Source organism: Hyperolius riggenbachi, chromosome 10, assembly GCF_040937935.1.
Source record: "Hyperolius riggenbachi isolate aHypRig1 chromosome 10, aHypRig1.pri, whole genome shotgun sequence".
In the NCBI taxonomy this organism is placed as follows: domain Eukaryota; kingdom Metazoa; phylum Chordata; class Amphibia; order Anura; family Hyperoliidae; genus Hyperolius; species Hyperolius riggenbachi.
The window spans coordinates 66848159-66869258 of record NC_090655.1 but is presented as its reverse complement, the minus strand read 5'-3'; the positions used below and the strand labels follow the sequence as shown (position 1 = coordinate 66869258).

At 48.1% G+C, this 21100-nt stretch overlaps 1 protein-coding gene across 1 annotated transcript in view; it reads left to right on the top strand.

The window, feature by feature from the left end:
* The window catches only part of ABLIM1 (actin binding LIM protein 1), a 440123-nt gene that overhangs the window by 82487 nt on the left and 336536 nt on the right, over positions 1-21100 (top strand). The window lies entirely within an intron of this gene.

Here is a 21100-nt window from a genome sequence, read left to right as displayed (position 1 = left end):
CCAAGTCTAATGACCCTACAATGGCATTACCAATGCCCCAACCACAGTGTTAGAGCCCACAGGACATAAACTGGTGATCAGTCTAAGGCCCGGTTCACACTTGCGTTTTTGTAAAAAACGGAACGGATGTCCGGACCGCACCGGACCGGACCCGTACGGTTCCTATCCGGATCCGTTCCGGATCCGGTCCGTTTGCATCCGTTTTTCGTGCGGCATGAACACGGTTGCGGTCTGGATCCGTTTTCTTAAAGAGATAACAACCTGTCCCACAGGGCTGGTATCTGCTGCACCTGTAGGATGAGGTCTTCTGCTGTGTAGGGCCTCACCTCCTCGTTATCAGACATATCATCAGACATGTTGCTGCCAAAGAGCTCCAGCATGAAATCCCTGCTGCTCCACTCTGTGAACTCTGGGCCCATGTGGTCCCCATCCAAAATGGCCACTATACCATAGAAAAAGCATAGGAAGTGGGGTAGAACGTCCGTTTTTTATAGCCAGTGTGTTGTGCGCACTCCGTTTCTCATTGGTTTGTATTGGACGGATGCAACAGTCCGGCTCCGCTCCGGATACGTCTGCCGGAGGAGCCGGACCAAAAAATAGCGCATGTTGGATCTTACGCCGGAGTCCGGATCCGGTCCGACTCCGGTCCGCATGTGAACGGACGCATGTGAACGGACGCATAGACTTTCATTGCTATGCCGTGCGTCCGTTCCGCATGCGGTCCGGTACGGCGATTCCGGACGGCGAACGCCAATGTGAACCGGGCCTAAGTAAAGGACAATCAAGTGAACCAAGAAAAAAAAAAGTGTGTGTGTGTGTGTGTGTGTGTGTGTGTGTGTGTGTGTGTGTGTGTGTGTGTGTGTGTGTGTGTGTGTGTGTGTGTGTGTGTGTGTGTGTGTGTGTGTGTGTGTGTGTGTGTGTGTGTGTGTGTGTGTGTGTGTGTGTGTGTGTGTGTGTGTGTGTGTGTGTGTGTGTGTGTGTGTGTGTGTGTGTGTGTGTGTGTGTGTATGTCGGGTAGCAGGGTGATCTCTGTTGGCTGGAGGAGGAAGTCCCAGATTGTCTAGACACCTGATACTGCAGGTGACACAGGGAACTGCAGGTCAATTTCTAGGATAGTGGACGGTCCCCTGCTGGTAGACACTATCAATTATCTTACTAGTATGTTTGACTTTGAAAGGTGTCAGAGTTGAAGCCCCTCAGCATCCACTTGCGGTAGCACAGACTTCTCTAGCTGCAGGCTGCAATCTTCTCCAACACCTCTCTGTGCCACATATCCTTGCAGTTTGAGGTTCAGCTGACATGGCCTACTGTACTGTTAAAGTGTTAGAGGGCAACGAAACTGGTAATATAAAACTCTTTTACCTATTGCTAGATACAAGAGAAACAGTGCAACATTTTCCCTTCCATCACTTTTTGTTATAAATAGATATTATATGTTACCAGTGTCCTTGAAGTGCCAGTATACTGGAAGCCGGTGCAGAGCGACCAGAAGCTCTCTTATGCTTATAACTCCTCCCTCTTCCTCTCTTATAGTTATGCGTTACCATGGCAATGGCTGACACATCATTTTTAAAGGGTCCCAAACGGCATGGCTTTCTGCTGGCCCGATACAGCTGATGTCCCAGTGACTGATACTGGTATCGGGCCAGTGGAAAGCCTCACATATCTTTTTTTTTTAATTATTGATTATATAAGGAAAAATCTCCATTTAGAAAAGTCAAAAGAAAAGTTGAGTGAATCAAAGCTCTCATGGAAGTGGTAAAATTGGCCTATTAACCTTGTATGTATGTATGTATGTATGTATGTATGTATGTATGTATGTATGTATGTATGTATGTGTGTATTCACTCTTTGGGTTAGACGGTAAAGAGGACCTTGCAGCAGCAGCAGCAGCTTTAAGGGTCGTACAGGATCTTTAAAGTCGGATAATGGCAGTTCTATATTGCAGATTCCTGGGGCCATATGCAATTAACTTTTTCTCCTGAGTTTTTTCCAAAGTGATATTTTCAAATGTATCAATAAAGTGTCTTTTGAACCACCAGCAAGCAAGACAATAGTTAAAATAGTTTTGATATTACTTTACAATCTACTTGTTGGTACTTTTTCAATTGCAAAGTGTTGAAAAGTTATTCCAAATAGAAGATAACAAATTATCACCTAGGAGACAACTCAGGAGAAAGTGAATTGCATATGGGCCCTGGGTACTTATGCAATTCATTTTCTCTCCTGAGTTTTCTCCTGGGCGATATGTTCACGACTTGTAAATAAAATGCTTTTCACTGAGCAGCAAGCAAACAAATACTCAAAATAATGTTGGCAGTACTTTTTCACCTACTTTTTGGTACTTTTTCCATTGCAAAGTGCTAAAAAGTTATTTGAAATCAAAGATGAAAAGTTATCTCCTAGGAGAAAACTCAGGTGAAAAAGTGAATTGCATACGGCCCTGGTTTCTAAATAACTGAGAGCCAGAATGACAGCTTTGCCTATTCAGCTGTGCAAATATTTGGATGACAGAGAAACATCTACCATAGTGGTGTGTGGCTGCAGCGCTGTTACAATAAAGCATATATGGTGACCTATATGTAGTGAGAAAATGCTTGTTAATCAATAAAGATGTTTGCTTTCACAGAGAGAGAAAAAAGTGAAATCAGCAACATAACAGCAGAGGAAGCATTAATAATCTCTCCAGTGTATAATAATATATCCAGGATTCCTATAGGGCTTAGAGCTGACCAGCGGTGTGCAGTCTGTGTAATAAGCAGAGGATAATAATACAGTAGTAGTGACAACATTAGATACTGCTTCTCCTCCGCAATGCCTGCATGGGATGGATGGAGGATTGTGGTGATGGGCGTAGCCTGCAATGCAAGAGAACAATCCCATCCCCTGAATAAAGTTGGTGAATGCATTAGCATTGGCCTGGCTGCATTGCAGATCGCTGGGCTGTGTGTGTAGTGCTGGCTGGACTCCTGTCCTGCCCCTCCCTGGCCTTGCTGCAATGTGGCCTCCGCTGTGCATTTATCTGTCATATAAGAGACGGGGCCGCAGCTGGCAATCATACAAAGGCAAGGAAATGCAATGTACACTGTCAGGAATAATCAGTCATCAAAACTTGTGGCAATATGTTAAAGGACAACTAAGCTTGAAGTGGAACTGAATATAAAAAAAACAAACAAACAGTTTCACTTACCTGGAGCTTCTGCCAGCCCCTTGCAGCCTTCCGGTCCCGCTCTGGTCCTTGACGATCCTCCGTTCTCCCGCCGCCAGCCCCTTGCAGCCTTCCTGTCCTGCTCTGGTCCGTGACGATCCTCCATTCAACCGCCGCCAGCCCCTTGCAGCCTTCCTGTCCCGCTCTGGTCCTTGACGATCCTCCGTTCTCCCGCCACCAGCCCCTTGCAGCCTTCCTGTCCAGCTCTGGTCCGTGACGATCCTCAGTTCTCCCGCTGCCAGCCCCTTGCAGCCTTCCTGTCCAGCTCTGGTCCTTGACGATCTTCCGTTCTCCCGCCGCCAGCCCCTTGCAACCTTCCTGTCCCGCTCTGGTCCTTGACAATCCTCCGTTCTCCCACCGCCAGCCCCTTGCAGCCTTCCCGTCCAGCTCTGATCCTTGACGATCCTCAGTTCTCCCGCCGCCAGCCCCTTGCAGCCTTCCTGTCCAGCTCTGGTCCGTGACGATCCTCCGTTCTCCTGCCGCCAGCCCCTTGCAGCCTTCCTGTCCAGCTCTGGTCCTTGACGATCCTCCGTTCTCCCGCCGCCAGCCCCTTGCAGCCTTCCTGTCCCGCTCTGGTCCGTGACGATCCTCCGTTCTCCAGCCGCCAGCCCCTTGCAGCCTTCCTGTCCCGCTCTGGTCCTTGACGATCCTCCATTCTCCCGCCGCCAGCTACTTTTGGTATCCTCTGCGCACCCCAGGCCACACATATCTTTCTCCGCAATAGCGCCCTGCTGCTTTTAGCGCAGGACGCTATTGCAGATGGGAACGCGTAAAAAAGATAAGCCGTCAACTTATAAGTCGACGGTAGGATAGTACCAAAAGCAGCTGGCGGCGGAAGAATGGAGAATAATGGAGGACCGGCGCGGGACAGGAAGGCTGGAAGGGGCTGGCAGAAGCCCCAGGTAGGTGAAACTTTTTTTTTTTAATATTCAGTTCTGCTTTAAACGACAACTAAACTCAGTACTTCCTCTCTGATCTACAAGTTAAGCAACAGCATAATAACCTTTAAAGAAAAACATTTTAGTTACAGCTGATACAAATCCTACAATAAATCTGCAGTGTATCTACTTCCTGCTTTCAATGAAGCAGACATATTGTTAACATCCTGTGTGTTTACCTATTATCTTGCCATGGCAGTCAGCTGACATGGCTGAGGGATCAAATTACAACTCGTGCTTATTCACGGATGAGGGGGAATTAGACAGGCAAAACTCTCTAAATACATACAGGGTGCAATTCTCTATGTTTTCCTTCTGCCCTGTGCAAGAGTTCAGGTCCACCTTAATGCAGTGGGTCACAGAGGCTCCTCTGCGAGAATGAAGGCAGCAATGCACAGAGCCATGGACCAGTGGAGCTTGCCGGCTGGGACAGGTGAGTTGCTGCTCTACTGAAGACTCTGCAGGGGCTCTGGGGACCATACTCAGAGAGTAACCTGGGGGCAAGGCCAGATTCATACTTAGTGTGCCCCTAGGCTAAGCATATTGTGGCTCCCCTTTCCTTGCAGCAGCACCCCTCCCAACCTCACTCTTTCATGAACAGCTCCATGAGCATCAGTTTCCATTTTTCATGTTTTGCTCCTCCTCTTTCATATGTACCAAGGCCTCTTCAGGTTCAGGTGCCTCTTTAACCACTTGCCGACCGCCCCCAGCCGATGGGCGGCGGCAAAGACTGGGCCTAAACGACCGCAATATGCCCATCGGCGGAAGCGGCGGCAGGCGTGGTTATGCGGCGATCGCGTCATTCGTGATGCGATCAGCCGCCGGCGACTGGCTCCGCCCCCCTCGCACTGTAACCCGCCGGCCGCTCGGAAGCACCGGCGGGTTACTAGCACCCGGATCGCCGCATGTAAACAATATAATAGGCTTTGTAATGTATACAAAGCCTATTATACTGGCTGCCTCCTGCCCTGGTGGTCCCAGTGTCCGAGGGACCACCAGGGCAGGCTGCAGCCACCCTAGTCTGCACCCAAGCACACTGATTTCTCCCCCCCCTGCCCCCTGATCGCTCACAGCACCCCTCACCCACTAATTACCCATCAATCACCCATCAATCACTCCCTGTCACTTTCTGTCAACGCTATTTTTTTTAACCCTAAACTGCCCCCTGCTCCCTCCTGATCACCCCCCCACCCCCCAGATTCTCCCCAGACTCCCCCCCCCCCCCCCTGTGTACTGTATGCATCTACCCCCCCTGATCACCTGCCAATCACCTGTCAATCACCCATCAATCACCCCCTGTCACTGCCACCCATCAATCAGCCCCTAACCTGCCCCTGCGGGCAATCTGATCACCCACCCACACCAATAGATCGCCCACAGATCCGACATCAGATCACCTCCCAAGTGCAGTGTTTACATCTGTTCTCTACTCTAAACACCCACTAATTACCCATCAATCACCCATCAATCACCCCCTATCACCACCTGTCACTGTTATCCATCAGATTAGACCCTAATTTGCCCCTTGTGGGCACCCAATCACCCGCCCACACGCTCAGATTGCCCTCAGACCCCCCCTTATCAATTCACCAGTGCATTATTTACATCCGTTCTTCCCTGTAATAACCCACTGATCACCTGTCAATCACCCCCTATCACTGCCACCCATCAATCACCCCCTGTCACTGCCACCCATCAATCGCCCCCTGTCACTGCCACCCATCAATCAGCCCCTGTCACTGCCACCCATCAATCAGCCCCTAACCTGCCCCTTGCGGGCAATCTGATCACCCACCCACACCAATAGATCGCCCGCAGATCCGACATCAGATCACCTCCCAAGTGCAGTGTTTACATCTGTTCTCTCCTAAACACCCACTAATTACCCATCAATCATCAGAATAGACCCTAATCTGCCCCTTGCGGGCACCCAATCACCCGCCCCACACGCTCAGATTGCCCTCAGACCCCCCTTATCAATTCGCCAGTGCATTATTTACATCTGTTCTTCCCTGTAATAACCCACTGATCACCTATCAATCACCCATCAATCACCACCTGTCGCTGCCACCCATCAATCAGCCCCTAACCTGCCCCTTGCGGGCAATCTGATCACCCACCCACACCATCAGATTGCCCCAGACCTACCCTCAGATCACCTCCAAAGTGCATTGTTTACATCTGTTCTGCCATCTAATCACCCACTGATCACCCATCAATCAGCCCCTGTCACTGATACCCATCAGATTAGACCCCTATCTGCCCCTAGGGCACCCAATCACCCGCCCACACCCTCAGAACGCCTTCAGACCCCAGCCCTGATCACCTCGCCAGTGCATTGCTTGCATCTATTTCCCCCCTCTAATCACACCTTGAGACACCCATCAATCACCTCCTGTCACCACCTAGCACACCTACCCATCAGATCAGGCCCTAATTTGCCCGTGTGGGCTCCTGATCACTCGGCCAAACCCTCAGATCCCCCTTAGACCCCCTTCCGATCACCTCCCTAGTGCATTGATTGCATCTATTTTCCCCTCTAACCACCCCCTGAGACACCCATCAATCACCCCCTGTCACCCCCCTAGCACTCCTATCCATCAGATCAGGCCCAATACAACCTGTCATCTAAAAGGCCACCCTGCTTATGACCGGTTCCTCAAAATTTGCCCCCTCATAGACCACCTGTCATCAAAATTTGCAGATGCTTATACCCCTGAACAGTCATTTTGAGAAATTTGGTTTCCAGACTACTCACGGTTTTGGGCCCGTAAAATGCCAGGGCAGTATAGGAACCCCACAAGTGACCCCTTTTTAGAAAAAAGACACCCCAAGGTATTCTGTTAGGTGTATGACGAGTTCATAGAAGACTTTATATTTTGTCAAAAGTTAGCGGAAATTGATTTGTATTGTTTTTTTCACAAAGTGTCATTTTTCACTAACTTGTGACAAAAATAAAATCTTCTATGTACTCACCATACACCTAACGGAATACCTTGGGGTGTCTTCTTTCTAAAATGGAGTCACTTGTGGGGTTCCTATACTGCCCTGGCATTTTAGGGGCCCTAAACCGTGAGGAGTAGTCTGGAAACCAAATGGCGCAAAATGACCCTTGAAATCCTAAAGGTACTCATTGAACTTTGGGCCCCTTAGCGCAGTTAGGGTGCAAAAAAGTGTCACACGTGGTATCGCCGTGAGGAGTAGTCTAAACCGTGAGGAGTAGTCTAGAAAACAAATGCCTCAAAATGACCTGTGAATAGGACGTTGGGCCCCTTAGCGCACCTAGGCTGCAAAAAAGTGTCACATCTGGTATCGCCGTACTCAGGAAAAGTAGTATAATGTGTTTTGTGGTGTATTTTTACACATACCCATGCTGGGTGGGAGAAATCTCTCTGTAAATGGACAATTGTGTGTAAAAAAAAATCAAAAATGTGTCATTTACAGAGATATTTCTCCCACCCAGCATGGTTATATGTTATGTAAAAATACACCACAAAACACATTATACTACTTCTCGGCGATACCACATGTGTGACACTTTTTTGCACCCTAACTGCGCTAAGGGGCCCAAAGTCCAATGAGTACCTTTAGGATTTCAAGGGTCATTTTGCCGCATTTGGTTTCCAGACTACTCCTCACGGTTTAGGGCCTCTAAAATGCCAGGGCAGTATAGGAACCCCACAAGTGACCCCATTTTAGAAAGAAGACACCCCAAGGTATTCTGTTAGGTGTATGATGAGTTCATAGAAGATTTTATTTTTTGTCACAAGTTAGCGGAAATTGATTTCTATTATTTTTTTTTTCACAAAGTGTCATTTTCCGCTAACTTGTGACAAAAAAAAAATCTTCTATGAACTCACCATACTCCTAACAGAATACCTTGGGGTGTCTTCTTTCTAAAATGGGGTCACTTGTAGGGTTCCTATACTGCCCTGGCATTTTAGGGGCCCTAAACCGTGAGGAGTAGTCTAGAATCCAAATGCCTCAAAATGACCTGTGAATAGGACGTTAGGCCCCTTAGCGCACCTAGGTTGCAAAAAAGTGTCACATGTGGTATCGCCGTACTCAGAAGAAGTGGTATAATGTGTTTTGGGGTGTATTTTTATACATACCCATGCTGGGTGGGAGAAATCTCTCTGTAAATGGACAATTGTGTGTAAAAAAAAAATCAAACAATTGTCATTTACAGAGATAATTCTCCCACCCAGCATCTGTATGTGTAAAAATACACTCCAAAACACATTATACTACTTCTCCTGAGTACGGCAGTACCACATGTGTGGCACTTTTTTGCACCCTAAGTGCGCTAAGGGGCCCAAAGTCCAATGAGTACCTTTAGGATTTCACAGGTCATTTTGCGACATTTGGTTTCAAGACTACGCCTCACGGTTTAGGGCCCCTAAAATGCCAGGGCAGTATAGGAACCCCACAAATGACCCCATTTTAGAAAGAAGACACCCCAAGGTATTCCGTTAGGAGTATGGTGAGTTCTTAGAAGATTTTATTTTTTGTCACAAGTTAGCAGAAAATGACACTTTGAAAAAACACAATTAAAATCAATTTCCGCTAACTTGTGACAAAAAATAAAATCTTCTATGAACTCACCATACTCCTAACGGAATACCTTGGGGTGTCTTCTTTCTAAAATCAGGTCATTTGTGGGGTTCCTATACTGCCCTGGCATTTTAGGGGCCCTAAACCGTGAGGAGTAGTCTTGAAACCAAATGTCGCAAAATGACCTGTGAAATCCTAAAGGTACTCATTGGATTTTGGGCCCCTTAGCGCAGTTAGGGTGCAAAAAAGTGCCACACATGTGGTATCGCCGTACTCAGGAGAAGTAGTATAATGTGTTTTGGGGTGTATTTTTACACATACCCATGCTGAGTGGGAGAAATATCTCTGTAAATGGACAATTGTGTGTAAAAAAAATCAAAAAATTGTCATTTACAGAGATATTTCTCCCACCCAGCATGGGTATGTGTAAAAATACACCTCAAAACACATTATACTACTTCTCCTGAGTACGGCAATACCACATGTGTGGCACTTTTTTTGCAGCCTAACTGCGCTAAAAGGCCCAAAGTCCAATGAGCATCTTTAGGCTTTACAGGGGTGCTTACAATTATGCGACCCCCAAAATGCCAGGACAGTGAACACACCCCACAAATGACCCCATTTTGGAAAGTAGACACTTCAAGGTATTCAGAGAGGAGCATAGTGAGTCCGTGGCAGATTTCATTTCTTTTTGTCGCAAGTTAGAAGAAATGGAAACTTTTTTTTGTCACAAATTGTCATTTTCCGCTAACTTGTGACAAAAAAATAAAATCTTCTATGAACTCACCATGCCTCTCACTGAATACTTTGGGATGTCTTCTTTCCAAAATGGGGTCATTTGGGAGGTATTTATACTATCCTGGAATTTTAGCACCTCATGAAACATGACAGGTGGTTAGAAAAGGCAGAGATGCTTCAAAATGGGAAAATTCCCTTTTTTCACCATAGTTTGTAAACGCTATAACTTTTACCCAATCCAATAAATATACACTGAATGTTTTTTTTTTTTTTTTTTTTTTATCAAAGACATGTAGCAGAATAACTTTCGCGCTCAAATGTATAGGAAATTTAACTTTATTTGAAAAATGTCAGCACAGAAATTTAAAAAAGTCATTTTTTTGACAAAATTCATGTCTTTTTTGATGAATATAATAAAAAGTAAAACTCGCAGCAGCAATCAAATAGCACCAAAAGAAAGCTGTATTAGTGACAAGAAAAGAAGGTAAAATTCATTAAGGTGGTAGGTTGTATGCCCGAGCAATAAACCGTGAAAGCTGCAGTGGTCTGAATGGAAAAAAGGCTCTGGTCCTTAAGGGGCGAAAAGACTGTGGTCCTCAAGTGGTTAAGCTGTAGCCACCCAAGACCCAGGCCTTTTTGGCCTTTCTAGAAATACGACCCTGCCTGGGGAAGGGGGAGGGGGGGTTGGTTGGCAGCCAGCTTGGGGGTCCTGGGAGGGAAGTTGGCATCAACAAAGAACCCTTATGCCGCTTTTTGGTCAGGTCTGCTGGGAGGAGGGTGGTCTGTCGGGGGGGGGGGTGTAACGAATGTGGAACTTTCCCCGTGATCAGCGCACAACGCGTGCGCTGACACGGCGGAAATCCTCCACAAGCGTATAATTTGCAGGAACCCAGCAAAAGGTGCTACGCACCCGTAGAGGGAAAATTCCTGTCGGCAGATGGCGCTGGGGAGTGCAGAGGAACCAATCCTCTGTACCTCCACAAATGCCAGACAGGAATTGTACAAAACGCAGAACGCAATCGCAAGAGAGGCGATTGCGAATGAGAATGAGCAAAGGGACAGGTTGTATGTGTGTGTGCCAATCCAGTCGCCACCCCGCAACCGCACACACACAACAGCAGATATGAAATAGGAACGCGATCGCGAGAGGTGCGATCGCCAGACAAGACACAAGGCAGATCAGAACAGAATACGAGGTTAGCAAAGGCACAGCAAATAATACAATGAGGAGATACGGAAAATAACAAATGCTAGCTAACTGCGAACACCGCACTCATTCGCAACAGTGCACGCGGTTATGCGCGGTCTCCACGTGATAAGCACAATAGAGACAAGCACGCCTAACTAACCATTAACAGACAAACATGAAACAGAGGACGCGAGCGCTTGCTTAACGGTTACCTCACCGAGCCTCCAGCAAGCGTAGCAGATAAGACAGACACACGAAAACAGGGACAAGCGAGAGATAGGATCCACAGCACTAGCGAAAAATGGCTAGCGCGATCCAGGTACAGAGTAGCAGAACAGAAGGATCCCCAGCGCTAGCGAAAAGTAGCTAGCGCGATCCCAGGAGACAGAACAGAAGGATCCCCAGCGCTAGCAAAAAGTAGCTAGTGCGATCCCAGGAGACAGAACAGAAGAGATAGCTGGTAGCAACCGCTGCACCAGCTATACTCCAAGAACAGAGATCAGAACCATTTCCTGTCAACCACCATAGGGACAGGACAATGGCAAACAGGCAAGACAAGACAGAACAGGCAATACAGATAATACAATCCTAACAGCACTAGGGAAATCTGCCTAGCGCAGATTTAGGAATTACTCTAAGCTGATGTTCAAACAGAGAGCAAGGCTGACACCCCACCAGGAGTGTTACATAGGACGAAATCCTCATGAACAGCGAAGCATTGTGGGAAAGACATAGTACTTATAGTACACGCCTCCAATGAATGTGGCCAGGCAATTTGCATGACAACGTATGCAAATTCCTCTGCAAGCACAAGCTGCAAAACTGACAGAAGCTGTTCTTTCCAGAGTCCTGCAGCATGCAAACCTACACAATGGTCAAAAGGCTGGCTGCCTGCACAGGCAGCTGAGCAAATCATCACAGGGGGGTTCTTATATGTAAGACTGACCATCGCACATAACAAGCGGTGCTTACCCATAATGCAGCGGTTCGCATGGGAGATAAAACTCATGTACTTTTAATGGACCAGCCTTGCATTAAGATGCAGTAATGAATTCCGAAGGGAAGAGCAGCTTACTGCAGTCTTAATAATCCACTCCATTGTTTCTACTGTTAAGGAGGCCATTCAGGGCTGGTTCTATCCACAGTGTGGCCCTGGGGCAGAATTTTTCTGTTGGCCCCCCTGCCCCCTCCCCCAGCATATTCAACCCCGGGCACCTGAGCCAGCTGCCGCTCCCCCAAATCTCACCCTTAAACTTTACTGTGTCCCTCAGGGCACCTGGACTCTTTTTGTCAGAATAGCAACTCACCTATGCCGGCGCACTGCCCCCATCCATGCTCTCTGTCTTCATCCCCGCAGGCTGCCTCTTCCTCGCCACTCTCTGCTTGTTATTGTGTAATGACTGGTCATGGAGGCAGCCAGCTGGGATGAAGACAGGCAGCATGAATGGAGCAACACGCCGGGATAAGAGAGTTGCTATTCTGACAAATCGGTGTAGGGGCCCCAGGGGTACAAGTCAGGGGGAGACCTGGTGGCCCTGAAGCACTCAGGGGCCCTGAGGCAATTTTACGAGTGAAATCGCCGCCGGTATACAGCTTACTCTGCTCCTGCACAAGTTCTGGCGGTGTTAATTACTATTCCCCCTCCAGGTTAACGTGGATAGTGGGGAATGATGTAATTTGGCTTTCAGCTATTGCTAGAAGGTGAATTACAGTGTTTTAAAAGTAACTTCAGCTCTGTCTTCTGACGGTGCCGAAATTACTCACTGTGCACCGCTATAGCTGTAATTCCTATTACGGTCTATGGTGGCGCCGGCTGCGCCTAAATCTCCTGCACTGTAATCGACGTGTTTGGGTAATTGACTCCTTTGCCTCTATGGTAGTGCCAGTCCAATGTAGAAAAAACATAGGACCCCTCTCTGATCAGAGGTCCCTGCCCTTGCGAGCTTGCAATCTAGACAATACCAGTGGCCTGGCAGTCCTGCTGATCTTTGGCTGCAGTAGTATCTGAATCATAGGCCTGAAACAAACATGCAGCTAATCCAGTCTGACTTGAGTCAGAAACAGAAACATCTAATCTGAATGCTTGTTCAGGGTCTATGGCTAAAAGTGTTAGAGGCAGATAATCAGTAGAACAGCCAGGCAATGTGCATTGTTTAAAAGGAAATAAATATGGCAGCCTCAATATTGTTCTCTCTTCAGGTGTGCTTTAAACAAACAAAAATATGTGATATTCTTTCACCTCTATAAGGTCATGTATTTAATGGCAGCAGCATAAACTTAAAAATCTAAATACTTTTGTGTCAAAAACATATGCTGAGAAATGCCATTATCTGAGGGCAGGGATCCCCCTCTTTACTCGGTCCCTTCCACCTGATGACATAACTAGGTACTGGTTACAATGGTACTTTCTTCCATTAGATGGGTATCTAACTGATCTCAGCACCAGACTCACATCACACTACACAGACAGGTGCTAGTCTAGTTTAGGAGGCCCAGAAGGAAACCTCATAAGGAAATTCCACTAACGTGGGTGGGTGGACAGCATCCTCTCAAACTTTTAGGTGTCAGATGGGTTGTAGCAAGCTATGCCCACACTATTCAGCCAATCACAACACTTCATGCTGTATTTTATGAGGTTTTTTGCTGTATCCCTTAAACCAGTGATTCTGAATCTGGTGTCTGCAGACCCCTGGGGGTACACTGGAACCTGTCAGTGGGTTCCCCCGGGACCGCAGACAACATGGCAGATCTCACCCCCAATTTTGTAGGTGCAGCTCCCAACATGACTGAGGGACTTTCGGCGGAAGTCCGGCAGATCAGAACAGAATACGAGGTTAGCAAAGGCACAGCAAATAATACAATGAGGAGATACGGAAAATAACAAATGCTAGCTAACCGCGAACACCGCACTCATTCGCAACAGTGCACGCGGTTATGCGCGGTCTCCACGTGATAAGCACAATAGAGACAAGCACGCCTAACTAACCATTAACAGACAAACATGAAACAGAGGACGCGAGCGCTTGCTTAACGGTTACCTCACCGAGCCTCCAGCAAGCGTAGCAGATAAGACAGACACACGAAAACAGGGACAAGCGAGAGATAGGATCCACAGCACTAGCGAAAAATGGCTAGCGCGATCCAGGTACAGAGTAGCAGAACAGAAGGATCCCCAGCGCTAGCGAAAAGTAGCTAGCGCGATCCCAGGAGACAGAACAGAAGGATCCCCAGCGCTAGCAAAAAGTAGCTAGTGCGATCCCAGGAGACAGAACAGAAGAGATAGCTGGTAGCAACCGCTGCACCAGCTATACTCCAAGAACAGAGATCAGAACCATTTCCTGTCAACCACCATAGGGACAGGACAATGGCAAACAGGCAAGACAAGACAGAACAGGCAATACAGATAATACAATCCTAACAGCACTAGGGAAATCTGCCTAGCGCAGATTTAGGAATTACTCTAAGCTGATGTTCAAACAGAGAGCAAGGCTGACACCCCACCAGGAGTGTTACATAGGACGAAATCCTCATGAACAGCGAAGCATTGTGGGAAAGACATAGTACTTATAGTACACGCCTCCAATGAATGTGGCCAGGCAATTTGCATGACAACGTATGCAAATTCCTCTGCAAGCACAAGCTGCAAAACTGACAGAAGCTGTTCTTTCCAGAGTCCTGCAGCATGCAAACCTACACAATGGTCAAAAGGCTGGCTGCCTGCACAGGCAGCTGAGCAAATCATCACAGGGGGGTTCTTATATGTAAGACTGACCATCGCACATAACAAGCGGTGCTTACCCATAATGCAGCGGTTCGCATGGGAGATAAAACTCATGTACTTTTAATGGACCAGCCTTGCATTAACCACCCTGGCGTTCTGATTAAATCGCCAGGGTGGCTGCGGGAGGGTTTTTTTTAAATTAAAAAAAAACTATTTCATGCAGCCAACTGAAAGTTGGCTGCATGAAAGCTCACTAGAGGGCGCTCCGGAGGCGATCTTCCGATCGCCTCCGGCGCCCAGAATAAACAAGGAAGGCCGCAATGAGCGGCCTTCCTTGTTTCGCTTATATCGTCGCCATAGCGACGAGCGGAGTGACGTCATCGACGTCAGCCGACGTCCTGACGTCAGCCGCCTCCGATCCAGCCCTTAGCGCTGGCCGGAACTTTTTGTTCCGGCTACGCTGGGCTCAGGCGGCTAGGGGGGCCCTCTTTCGCCGCTGCTCGCGGCGAATCGCCGCAGAGCGGCGGCGATCAGGCAGCACACGCGGCTGGCAAAGTGCCGGCTGCGTGTGCTGCTTTTTATTTCGTTAAAATCGGCCCAGCAGGGCCTGAGCGGCAGCCGCTGGCGGTGTTGGACGAGCTGAGCTCGTCCAGACCGCTCAGCTGGTTAAGATGCAGTAATGAATTCCGAAGGGAAGAGCAGCTTACTGCAGTCTTAATAATCCACTCCATTGTTTCTACTGTTAAGGAGGCCATTCAGGGCTGGTTCTATCCACAGTGTGGCCCTGGGGCAGAATTTTTCTGTTGGCCCCCCTGCCCCCTCCCCCAGCATATTCAACCCCGGGCACCTGAGCCAGCTGCCGCTCCCCCAAATCTCACCCTTAAACTTTACTGTGTCCCTCAGGGCACCTGGACTCTTTTTGTCAGAATAGCAACTCACCTATGCCGGCGCACTGCCCCCATCCATGCTCTCTGTCTTCATCCCCGCAGGCTGCCTCTTCCTCGCCACTCTCTGCTTGTTATTGTGTAATGACTGGTCATGGAGGCAGCCAGCTGGGATGAAGACAGGCAGCATGAATGGAGCAACACGCCGGGATAAGAGAGTTGCTATTCTGACAAATCGGTGTAGGGGCCCCAGGGGTACAAGTCAGGGGGAGACCTGGTGGCCCTGAAGCACTCAGGGGCCCTGAGGCAATTTTACGAGTGAAATCGCCGCCGGTATACAGCTTACTCTGCTCCTGCACAAGTTCTGGCGGCGTTAATTACTATTCCCCCTCCAGGTTAACGTGGATAGTGGGGAATGATGTAATTTGGCTTTCAGCTATTGCTAGAAGGTGAATTACAGTGTTTTAAAAGTAACTTCAGCTCTGTCTTCTGACGGTGCCGAAATTACTCACTGTGCACCGCTATAGCTGTAATTCCTATTACGGTCTATGGTGGCGCCGGCTGCGCCTAAATCTCCTGCACTGTAATCGACGTGTTTGGGTAATTGACTCCTTTGCCTCTATGGTAGTGCCAGTCCAATGTAGAAAAAACATAGGACCCCTCTCTGATCAGAGGTCCCTGCCCTTGCGAGCTTGCAATCTAGACAATACCAGTGGCCTGGCAGTCCTGCTGATCTTTGGCTGCAGTAGTATCTGAATCATAGGCCTGAAACAAACATGCAGCTAATCCAGTCTGACTTGAGTCAGAAACAGAAACATCTAATCTGAATGCTTGTTCAGGGTCTATGGCTAAAAGTGTTAGAGGCAGATAATCAGTAGAACAGCCAGGCAATGTGCATTGTTTAAAAGGAAATAAATATGGCAGCCTCAATATTGTTCTCTCTTCAGGTGTGCTTTAAACAAACAAAAATATGTGATATTCTTTCACCTCTATAAGGTCATGTATGTAATGGCAGCAGCATAAACTTAAAAATCTAAATACTTTTGTGTCAAAAACATATGCTGAGAAATGCCATTATCTGAGGGCAGGGATCCCCCTCTTTACTCGGTCCCTTCCACCTGATGACATAACTAGGTACTGGTTACAATGGTACTTTCTTCCATTAGATGGGTATCTAACTGATCTCAGCACCAGACTCACATCACACTACACAGACAGGTGCTAGTCTAGTTTAGGAGGCCCAGAAGGAAACCTCATAAGGAAATTCCACTAACGTGGGTGGGTGGACAGCATCCTCTCAAACTTTTAGGTGTCAGATGGGTTGTAGCAAGCTATGCCCACACTATTCAGCCAATCACAACACTTCATGCTGTATTTTATGAGGTTTTTTGCTGTATCCCTTAAACCAGTGATTCTGAATCTGGTGTCTGCAGACCCCTGGGGGTACACTGGAACCTGTCAGTGGGTTCCCCCGGGACCGCAGACAACATGGCAGATCTCACCCCCAATTTTGTAGGTGCAGCTCCCAACATGACTGAGGGACTTTCGGCGGAAGTCCGGCAGATCAGAACAGAATACGAGGTTAGCAAAGGCACAGCAAATAATACAATGAGGAGATACGGAAAATAACAAATGCTAGCTAACCGCGAACACCGCACTCATTCGCAACAGTGCACGCGGTTATGCGCGGTCTCCACGTGATAAGCACAATAGAGACAAGCACGCCTAACTAACCATTAACAGACAAACATGAAACAGAGGACGCGAGCGCTTGCTTAACGGTTACCTCACCGAGCCTCCAGCAAGCGTAGCAGATAAGACAGACACACGAAAACAGGGACAAGCGAGAGATAGGATCCACAGCACTAGCGAAAAATGGCTAGCGCGATCCAGGTACAGAGTAGCAGAACAGAAGGATCCCCAGCGCTAGCGAAAAGTAGCTAGCGCGATCCCAGGAGACAGAACAGAAGGATCCCCAGCGCTAGCAAAAAGTAGCTAGTGCGATCCCAGGAGACAGAACAGAAGAGATAGCTGGTAGCAACCGCTGCACCAGCTATACTCCAAGAACAGAGATCAGAACCATTTCCTGTCAACCACCATAGGGACAGGACAATGGCAAACAGGCAAGACAAGACAGAACAGGCAATACAGATAATACAATCCTAACAGCACTAGGGAAATCTGCCTAGCGCAGATTTAGGAATTACTCTAAGCTGATGTTCAAACAGAGAGCAAGGCTGACACCCCACCAGGAGTGTTACATAGGACGAAATCCTCATGAACAGCGAAGCATTGTGGGAAAGACATAGTACTTATAGTACACGCCTCCAATGAATGTGGCCAGGCAATTTGCATGACAACGTATGCAAATTCCTCTGCAAGCACAAGCTGCAAAACTGACAGAAGCTGTTCTTTCCAGAGTCCTGCAGCATGCAAACCTACACAATGGTCAAAAGGCTGGCTGCCTGCACAGGCAGCTGAGCAAATCATCACAGGGGGGTTCTTATATGTAAGACTGACCATCGCACATAACAAGCGGTGCTTACCCATAATGCAGCGGTTCGCATGGGAGATAAAACTCATGTACTTTTAATGGACCAGCCTTGCATTAACCACCCTGGCGTTCTGATTAAATCGCCAGGGTGGCTGCGGGAGGGTTTTTTTTAAATAAAAAAAAAACTATTTCATGCAGCCAACTGAAAGTTGGCTGCATGAAAGCTCACTAGAGGGCGCTCCGGAGGCGATCTTCCGATCGCCTCCGGCGCCCAGAATAAACAAGGAAGGCCGCAATGAGCGGCCTTCCTTGTTTCGCTTATATCGTCGCCATAGCGACGAGCGGAGTGACGTCATCGACGTCAGCCGACGTCCTGACGTCAGCCGCCTCCGATCCAGCCCTTAGCGCTGGCCGGAACTTTTTGTTCCGGCTACGCTGGGCTCAGGCGGCTAGGGGGGCCCTCTTTCGCCGCTGCTCGCGGCGAATCGCCGCAGAGCGGCGGCGATCAGGCAGCACACGCGGCTGGCAAAGTGCCGGCTGCGTGTGCTGCTTTTTATTTCGTTAAAATCGGCCCAGCAGGGCCTGAGCGGCAGCCGCTGGCGGTGTTGGACGAGCTGAGCTCGTCCAGACCGCTCAGCTGGTTAAGATGCAGTAATGAATTCCGAAGGGAAGAGCAGCTTACTGCAGTCTTAATAATCCACTCCATTGTTTCTACTGTTAAGGAGGCCATTCAGGGCTGGTTCTATCCACAGTGTGGCCCTGGGGCAGAATTTTTCTGTTGGCCCCCCTGCCCCCTCCCCCAGCATATTCAACCCCGGGCACCTGAGCCAGCTGCCGCTCCCCCAAATCTCACCCTTAAACTTTACTGTGTCCCTCAGGGCACCTGGACTCTTTTTGTCAGAATAGCAACTCACCTATGCCGGCGCACTGCCCCCATCCATGCTCTCTGTCTTCATCCCCGCAGGCTGCCTCTTCCTCGCCACTCTCTGCTTGTTATTGTGTAATGACTGGTCATGGAGGCAGCCAGCTGGGATGAAGACAGGCAGCATGAATGGAGCAACACGCCGGGATAAGAGAGTTGCTATTCTGACAAATCGGTGTAGGGGCCCCAGGGGTACAAGTCAGGGGGAGACCTGGTGGCCCTGAAGCACTCAGGGGCCCTGAGGCAATTTTACGAGTGAAATCGCCGCCGGTATACAGCTTACTCTGCTCCTGCACAAGTTCTGGCGGCGTTAATTACTATTCCCCCTCCAGGTTAACGTGGATAGTGGGGAATGATGTAATTTGGCTTTCAGCTATTGCTAGAAGGTGAATTACAGTGTTTTAAAAGTAACTTCAGCTCTGTCTTCTGACGGTGCCGAAATTACTCACTGTGCACCGCTATAGCTGTAATTCCTATTACGGTCTATGGTGGCGCCGGCTGCGCCTAAATCTCCTGCACTGTAATCGACGTGTTTGGGTAATTGACTCCTTTGCCTCTATGGTAGTGCCAGTCCAATGTAGAAAAAACATAGGACCCCTCTCTGATCAGAGGTCCCTGCCCTTGCGAGCTTGCAATCTAGACAATACCAGTGGCCTGGCAGTCCTGCTGATCTTTGGCTGCAGTAGTATCTGAATCATAGGCCTGAAACAAACATGCAGCTAATCCAGTCTGACTTGAGTCAGAAACAGAAACATCTAATCTGAATGCTTGTTCAGGGTCTATGGCTAAAAGTGTTAGAGGCAGATAATCAGTAGAACAGCCAGGCAATGTGCATTGTTTAAAAGGAAATAAATATGGCAGCCTCAATATTGTTCTCTCTTCAGGTGTGCTTTAAACAAACAAAAATATGTGATATTCTTTCACCTCTATAAGGTCATGTATGTAATGGCAGCAGCATAAACTTAAAAATCTAAATACTTTTGTGTCAAAAACATATGCTGAGAAATGCCATTATCTGAGGGCAGGGATCCCCCTCTTTACTCGGTCCCTTCCACCTGATGACATAACTAGGTACTGGTTACAATGGTACTTTCTTCCATTAGATGGGTATCTAACTGATCTCAGCACCAGACTCACATCACACTACACAGACAGGTGCTAGTCTAGTTTAGGAGGCCCAGAAGGAAACCTCATAAGGAAATTCCACTAACGTGGGTGGGTGGACAGCATCCTCTCAAACTTTTAGGTGTCAGATGGGTTGTAGCAAGCTATGCCCACACTATTCAGCCAATCACAACACTTCATGCTGTATTTTATGAGGTTTTTTGCTGTATCCCTTAAACCAGTGATTCTGAATCTGGTGTCTGCAGACCCCTGGGGGTACACTGGAACCTGTCAGTGGGTTCCCCCGGGACCGCAGACAACATGGCAGATCTCACCCCCAATTTTGTAGGTGCAGCTCCCAACATGACTGAGGGACTTTCGGCGGAAGTCCGGCAAAAGGGCTATGGGAAGATGGCGTCCAAAGCTCAGCACTGAAGTCTGTTTGTGTCCCTAGTGCTGGAATCCAGCCGCCATTTTCCAGTAGCTCTACTCTGACTGTAAGCATAGCTTGGGAGATTTGCAGGAAGAGCTGTAGCAGTTCGGAGAGCAGGGTTGAAGGACCAGAGGAGCCACCTGCCAGTGGAGTACTTTATTTTTATTTTTAGGTTCCACCACTGATGCCAGGCATATTAGGAGGCACAAACTGGTGGAAAATAGAAAAAAAAAGTTTAAAGGGGAACTCTGTCTAAAATATTCTATGGTTGAAATGCTGCCTAATGGGGTTTTAAAGGGGATAAATGGCTAATTATTTATATTTGGGGTGGCCACTGCCTAATTATGTTTTTTATTTGTGTGAGGAAAATGCTACCAATTACTGTATGTATTATAATATTTCTGGGTCAACCTCTGTCTAATTAGGTTTTGGCTAACAAAAAACATAGGGGGTACATAGGCTTGGGCAGTGGCGTAGCTAATGAGCTATAGGCCCCGGTGCTAGTTTTACATGGGGCGCAAGCACTATATACATAACAATTGATGTGGCACAACAAAATCTGCCAAGGATTTCCACATTGTCAGAGGTACAATAAGGGGATGGGGAACAATTTGTTAATTATTACTACTATTTAAAGCATCTATAGAAGTGATTATTACCAGCACAAGACCAATAGAGAGCTAATATTGTGCTTGAGGAAGGGCCCTAATGCGGCTGCTACATCTGCACCCCCTATTGCTACGCCACTGGGCTCGGGGATGACCCACAAAGGTGTACATGCGCTGAAAATGTTGAGAACCATTACCCTAAACTAAACTAACACCCACAGACGACAAGTACACTCAGCTTGAAATGGCTTTGGCTCCCGTGGTCTGCCGGTCAGTGTTCCGGTGCTGGGGTAGTACTGGAAGGGAT